Source organism: Bombina bombina, chromosome 3 (genome assembly GCF_027579735.1).
Source record: "Bombina bombina isolate aBomBom1 chromosome 3, aBomBom1.pri, whole genome shotgun sequence".
In the NCBI taxonomy this organism is placed as follows: Eukaryota; Metazoa; Chordata; class Amphibia; order Anura; family Bombinatoridae; genus Bombina; species Bombina bombina.
This window is the reverse complement of record NC_069501.1, coordinates 1,083,322,888-1,083,330,975: the sequence shown is the minus strand read 5'-3', so window position 1 is coordinate 1,083,330,975 and position 8,088 is coordinate 1,083,322,888. Positions and strand designations below refer to the sequence as shown.

The following is an 8,088-nucleotide window of genomic DNA, read 5'->3' as shown; positions in this document are numbered from 1 at the left end:
GTGCTCTTGTTCTTAACCAATAGCAATGTTTTAACAGGTTATTTAAATGTGAAGAGAGGTACACAATCCAGTTGTGCTACACATTACCATCCTGTTTGTTTGGCTGTTTTCCATTAATTTTTAAAGGAATATGTACAATAAATAGTAAGTTTTATACTTTGAGCGGAGTATTCCTACTTTTTGTTTTCTGCATCAAATAGTGCATCACGCTAACTATCCATGGATTGGGTCAGAGTCTACATACCCCCTGCAGTGATGTCACAGCCCCAGAGACGGGACACTGAAAGAGGAGGCCTGTAAGCCGGATTGCTCGATCCAGACGGTAGTGGTTGTGCCCCAGGAGTATCGGAGGGCTTGGCCGTATCAGAGGGGCAGGTGAAATACCACCATTGATCCCGAACAGACGGAGAAGGTAGACGATAGATTGGACACTTATGGAGGTATGTGCAGGGCGATAATTAGCCTATTGTTAGCACGATATCCATCCTAGTGTGAACACGGTGTTCTGGGGAAAGCTATATCCTTTTCATCCCAAAGGTATTTTTGTTACGGGGATATCAAGTTATCAAGTATAAACCACACAAAGACTGATCTCTATTTATTTTAATATGTGTATATACACATATTAACACATAAATATACAGGTATATGTATATCAGCATATACATATATATTTACGAATGCTGCAATCGCTGCACGACTTACCCCTTCGCTGCGCTTTAGTTCTGATGCCCTCTCTGAAGGCATCAGAACAAGGCTCCCATTGGAGCCTATAGAAGCACGCTCTCGTGAGTGCAATGCTTCCCAGCAATGCGAATGTGAGCTCACGTTCACATTGCTATTAACTTGTAATTCCAGTGCACATTAGCGTGCGCTGGTATTACAAAGTGGAGCGCTAATATCGCTTTCTTGACAGTAATATTTAGAGCTCCACTTGTAATCTGGCCCTAAATACATTTGATGCACTCTTATTATGGGTGTCACCATATTGCAAACTAGGTTTCACTGCGGGCATCTGAAGGAGAGTTGCTGCACATGTGCAAACAAGTCAGCAATGGAATGTCGGCACCCATGACTAGATTGAGGTGGGGAATAACCCCAATAATATGCTTATAAAATAGATTTAGTGTTTAATGTCCCTTTAATATTTTCAGCTTGTTAAAGTTTTTACGAATTCATAATTTTGCCATTTAAAGGGGAATTCTAGTCAAAATTAGAATCCACATGGATGCATTTTAGTTTTAAATAGAGACATGTTTATAATATACATATATTAGTAAAAATGCTTCTGATAAAACCTATAACTGTTTCTAAAGTGTATTTAAGTATGCACTGCGCACCAGCATTTCAAACACAACGCCCCAGCTCTGAAAGCCTAAGGTGCTTGTACCATCTGGTAATGACTAAATTCGTTAATTGATGATATGATACAAGCCCCACTGGTGTTCTGAGCAGCTGCAGTATTTAAAATGCTGGTGCACTAAGAATATCTAGCTATGCTTCACATGCACGTTCAGAGGAAAAATGTTAACACTAAAACAGTGATAACTTTTACTAGAAGCATTTGTAAATGTTTATTTTGTTGGGGGTTAGATATAGGGAGGGACAGTAGTCAAATCCGACTGCAGAGCTGAAATGATTTGGCCTCTCTGTATCATTTCTAGCAAACTATATTCTAGACCTTAATGAAAAGAAGCAAATGGGACATAACATTGGAAAAGCAAATATGTAAAATATAAGTGTTAGAATACTATGTTTAGTACTAACAACAATGCTGATTTATTTTCTTAAAATGAGTTGTGTGTTTTATTCATTTGGGTGAGAGAATGACATCTAATCTGTCCTGAATGCTGAAACAGGAACTCAAAGCAGCGCTCATAATGCTGTTACTGTGGTTGCCAGATCCAATTAGTGTCAGATAAAGATGTCTTTTTTGTTTTGGAACAAAAGAAGAGCCATTGTGGGCTAACATATGAACTTATCATTCCCTCGTTAAAGTTCTTTTTACAGGTTATACAATCTATATTATATTTGTCTCTATGCCTTTCAAAGTCTAAACTGACAGTTTTAATTAATCAAAATTGCTTTCCTCTCAATATTAGTCACTATCACACGGCTAGATTATGAGTTTTGCGTTATGAGTGAAAAAGCCTCATAACGCTGCTTTTTCACTACTGCTGGTAGGTATAGCTGTACTGCCCACCGTTTTGGCTGTCACGCAACGTAACTACCGCACTTTTTAAAAAGTCCTTTTTCAATGGGACTACAACAGCGCCGGTATTGCAAGTTTGCCTGTCCGGCCAAAAAGTGAGCGGTACAGTTTATAACTACAAGATCTGTACCGTAAACTGAAAGTCAGTAGTTATGGGTTTTACATTACAAAGCTGTAGCATAAAACTCATAACTAAAGTGTCACAAAGTACACTAACACCCATAAACTACCTATTAACCCCTAAACCGAGGCCTTACCGCATCGCAAACACTAAAATAAAATTATTAACCCCTAATCTGTCGCTCCGGACATCGCCGCCACTATAATAAACATATTAACCCCTAAACCGCCACACTCCAGCATTGTAAACACTAGTTAAATATTATTAACCCCTAATCTGCTGCCCCCAATGTTGTTGCCACCTACATGCATTTATTAACCCCTAATCTGCTGTCCCTAACATCGCTGCAACCTACATTACTGTTATTAACCCCTAATCTGCTGCCCCCAAAATCGCCGCCACCTAACTACACTTATTAACCCCTAATCTGCTGCCCCCAATGTCGCAGCCACTATACTAAAGTTATTAACCCTTAAACCTAACCCTAACGTAACCCTAACTCTAACACCCACTAACTTTAACATAATTAAAATAATCCCAAATAAAAATTACAATTAATACCTAAATTATCCCTATTTAAAAATAAATACTTACCTGTAAAGTAAAACCTAAGCTACCTACAATATAACTAATAGTTATATTGTATCTATTTTATGTTTTATTTTTATTTCACAGGTAAGTTTATATTTATTTTAACTAGGTAGATTAGTTAGTAAATAGTTATTAACTATTTACTAGCTACCTCATCAAAATAAATACAAACTTACCTGTAAAATAAAACCTAACCTGTCTTACACTAAAACCTAACATTACACTAAAATTAAATAAATTAAATTAACAAAATACATTTATCTAAATTACAAAAAATAATAAACACTAAATTACACAAAATAAAAAAGAAATTATCAAATATTTAAACTAATTACACCTAATCTAATAGCCATATAAAAATAAAAAAGCCCCCCAAAATAAAAAAAATCCTAGCCTACACTAAACTGCCAATGGCCTTTAAAAGGGCCTTTTGCGGGGCATTTCCCCAAAGAAATCAGCGCTTTTACCTGTAAAAAAACTTAAACGGTTCCTAAGTGTGCAATGCTTGCTTGGTTTGTAAAGCACTTTAAAACTGTGAATGCTCTTGAGGAAGATGGCTGGATCCGTTGAAACGCGTTAGGCACAATAAAATTACTTTTAGATGAGAAAAGCTGATGAAGTTCTTCTTTGCACACTTAGGAGCCATTTATCCAGATTTTAAGCTGTGAGTATATACATGCCATTATACGGTGTCTTGACATGATATCACAGCACAACCTTATAATCTAACTAGGAGTACCCCTCTCCTGATGAATAATTTAAGGACAGCGGAATACAAGCGAATAAACAGACGAGGATCTAAAGTGAACCGGCGCCTCCTTTTTGCACACTATATCTTCATTTTTCCTGCTGTATATTTTGTAGCTTTTGAATAGCTTTTCCCAAAAGTTTATGTTGCTTTCTTTTTAATGTTTTTTACATTGGTACATACAATTTGGATACAATTTAATTAAACAGTAAATGTTGTGTAACATGTTACATAATTCTACACTATGTGCAGAATTATGCAACATAATAGCCTTATGTTTTAATTTTTTTAATAAGTGCCTAATTTGGCAGCTAATATTGCAATTACAACTATTAAATGTATTAAATAATTTTTGTATTATCAAATGTAAAGTAAAAACAAACAAAAAAACAGAATGCATACTGCAGTATTTATTCTTATTGGCTGATTTGAGACTGCTATTTATTGGTGGACAGGAAAATACCTCCACACATCTAGTAAGAAAAGTATTTCCCCCAAAAAAATAGAAAAGCCCTTCTTTTAATATGAATCAATGAAAACAAATGTGTATAGTATTCATTTAAGTGCAAACTAAAGCAACACATATTCTTCTATGTCCTTACCCACAATTGGAAGAAGAAAAATATAAAATGCAAATTAATATCTTTTATATAATTTTAGTCTGCAAACCCTGATTTAGACAAGGCAGGAAGTCATAGAATATTTTTTTTTGCCATCATACCTTCCAAACTTATTTGCAATAAAAGCAAGTGCCACTAAGTCATCAAATTCCAAATCTGGGTTTAAAATGGTTAAGCACCCTAGGCAAAATAGGAAATTACAAGAATGAGTAGAAATATCTGATAGACAAGGGACCACAAATATAATAAATAATGGTCAGTTACTCATTTCAGGAAGAATATTAAAGAAACATCTGCGGCCCCATACACACAACGTCCGGAACTCACCGGTAAAACTTATTGTCCTCCACTGGACCGTCCCAGACCCCAGTCAGAGTTCAAGTTACTACAGAAATCCCACGCTGGTCCTGAGTATCCGGGAGGCGCTGCGGTAGCCGGGAGTTTACACCGCCGTGCCTGCGTGGGTCAGTGTGTGCTGGCTGGGCGGTATCGGTATTGGTTAGGTCGGACCGTAGGGGATGTGTCAAGTGCCAATGGGACATGCACTGCAACGGTGCACTGTTACATTAAAAATGAATGCAAATTGGCTGAGCGGCCTGAGCCAAAAAAGAAAGTCAACTGTCAATCACATAAAAAGTAAAAGTAAAAAATAAAAATTCAGGCTGCTCGCAGTCACTCTAAATTGCGCCCCCCTGCTGGGGTGCACTAAGGCGGTTGCCTTGGTTGCCTATTACCAAACGCTGGCCCTGCTGAAACAGCTCATCTTTTCCTCTCTAATACCTTTACCTTACATTAAGGACACACAATCCTATTGTTATCTTTCCAAGGGAGACTGAATAATACATCCGAGAAACCCAACGGAGTGTCACTGACCACACCCCCTGGGCATACCTTGATTCAACTCTCTGTATCCTGTGCTAAAGCAATTTGGAGATTGTATCCACTCTGTAACGTTACAAGAATTGCTACACACTTACTCCTGATCCAACCTCCAAAAGATATAGGTACAGTTACTCCTCTTGCCGCATTATCTCTGACATTAACTACCAGCTCTTGGGATAGTTATCAAGTGAATAATATTTACTACTACAGTTGTGATCCTAATACATGTACATATTTTAATTAAGACTTATTCATCTAAGTTTCTTAAGTTCTGTTATTTGCATATGGAACCCTAAAATTGTATTTTGTGACTCAGACAGAAGATATAATTTTAATTCAATTTACTTCTATTATTAAATTTGCTTTGTTCCCATAATATTATTGTTGAAGAGATACCTATTTAGGTGTCTGGAGCACTAAATGGCAGGAAATAGCGCTGCCATCTAGTATTCTTGCAACCGGATAACATTCTTGGAAAACTGCTGCCATATAGTGCTCCAGACATATGCATGGTCCTGAACATAGCTCCCTGCTTTTTATCAAAAGATACAAAAAGAAAGAAGAAAATTTGATAATAAAAGTAAATTAGAAACTTGTTTAAAATGTTATGTTCTATTTGAATCAACAAAGAAAAAAATTGGTTTCATGTGCTGTTTTATGCCATTGCTTATTTTATGGCTCTCAGGACCAGCAGGGAGAAATTTGAGTTTGAACTTTTTCTTAGTTACAGTAGAATGTTTACAGATTACACAAGTTCTGGTCATCTATTTTGTCTATGCATAATGTTGCTATTTATTGTACCTAGGATGAACTCATGTATCATTTTGTCCTGACATTCACTGCCCCACAGGAGATTTTCTAGCCAGCCTCAATGTCCTCAAACATCATAAAAAGTGATCAGAGGAGCCTCCCCAAGAATGCTTAAATGTGCTAAGTTATGAAGATAGTAACATGCTAAAATTATGTTGATGACCTTCTGGTGTAAAACACATCAGAGTCTCATTCTTTCATGGATATGGTTCTACAATGGGCCCAGTTATATGCTGTTTCTACTTTATCCTGATTATAAGTAGTGGGTGTGATCAACCATGCACTACACCCATACCCCTCATAACCAGGGGGAAAGAAGAACATGACCTTAGCATTCAAGCATTCAAGGTATACTTTATATCACTATGACATACATATCATACACAAATGAAAAATAGAATGACCTCACTTGCTCTAGCAGGACCTAGTCATTTTAAAGTTAGTCTCAGAGGCCAATTCCCTGCCACAAGCTGGACCCCCTCTCACTTTTATTTGTCACTCTGCCGGGCTCAGCACCTCTTACAGACTGAGCCCCTCTAATTTTACACAACAGCATCACATTATATAGCATATCTGGATTGATAGTTCAATTAAATGACTTCAGGGTAGTTCTAGAGCATCAAAATCAAGGATGATAGAGGGTGCTATGAGGGACATAATCTACCTATTTTTTTTAAAAAAAAATTTTTAAATCCTCCACCTCTCTCCATTTCTTCTTTCCCTGTAGTTATTCTGGGTATCTAACACTTTTGAGGTCTGGGGTTGGTGCAGTAATGAACTGCCACTGCATACAATTTGAAACAACTTTCCAATGTACTTCTATTATCACATTTGATTCATTCACTTGGTATCCTTTGTAGAAGGAAGAGCAATGCAGTACTGGGACCTAGATGAAACATTGGGTGATCCAATGGCAACAGGGAAATATGTACAGCCACCAATCAACATCCAGATACCCATAGCCCATCGCAGCTCCTGAGCCTACATAGGTATGCTTTTTAACAAAGGATACCAAGTGAACAAAGCAAATTAGATAACAGAAGTTGTTTAAAATTGTCTGAAAGTTTAATTTTGAATTTACTGTCCCTCTAAATACCATGTTTAAAGGGACATTAAACCTTAATAACAAAGGGAACTATATTGTCCCAACAACATTAAAACAGCAATTGTCACTTTTGGTCATCCAATTAAAATGCTTTTATAATGGAAACTCTGTGCAAATAAATATACTAGTGCAGAGCCATGATTCCTATACACTGTGCCATCAGTACTAAAATGAAATACCATGGCATTTAACATCAGGAAGTTAAATTTTACATTTTTATACTTTATCCATTTAGGAAAATATCTAAGTAGTAAAACGACCTGATCAATGAGCTTTAACCATAACATACTGTGTAGTCTTTAGACTATTTAACTGTAATTATTGTTGCCTTTATGTGCATTCTTCTGAGTGGTTGTTATAGGAGAAAAACAGTAACCAGTAGCACAACTTCAAGTTAAATTTATGTAGATACGATTCACATTTTATGCATAGGTGTCGGCAAAGGAGCCATGTACAAACATGTAAATACACTCCAGTAGGTAAAATGGACCATTGGGAACATATTAAAAGGCAGACAAAGCACTGACCTGTGATAGACAGTTTACCTGGTTTTATATAAGATACTGTGGTAGGCAATTCATATAATTTACTGCTCACTTACTAAATGTTCTTATTAAGGATTCATAAATAACAGTTTATAGGGCACCTCTATATGTCTCATTAGCAGCTAAAACTATAATGGCAAATCTTACCGTCTACTCATGTTGTTGTCCACTCATTTATGGCCTCTTCATACTTTGGAGAGTATATGATATTTATAACAGAGGATCAGGTATTGGAGGTTATTTCTGTTTATGGTAATGGATGTCGGCGAAAAAGATGGAAAAAGAGTTGTGCAAAGAAGTAACATAAACCTATATACACCACCATGCACGTGTGCAGTCACCTAATCTAAATCCCTCTAATTAAGTTACAATAGACAGCATTTAAAAGGGATCAAGAAGAATTGGATGTGAGCAATATTTAGTGGCATGTCAATTGCCTAAAGTCATTAAAGGG

General features: G+C 36.6%; 1 long non-coding RNA gene across 1 annotated transcript in view; it reads left to right on the top strand.

Moving 5' to 3' along the window:
* Positions 1–240: 240 nt before the first annotated feature.
* The window catches only part of LOC128652084 (uncharacterized), an 82,442-nt gene continuing 74,594 nt past the window's right edge, over positions 241–8,088 (top strand). The window contains exon 1 of the long non-coding RNA XR_008401260.1: positions 241–440. This is a non-coding gene — a long non-coding RNA (uncharacterized LOC128652084). The remainder of the gene's footprint in view (positions 441–8,088) is intronic.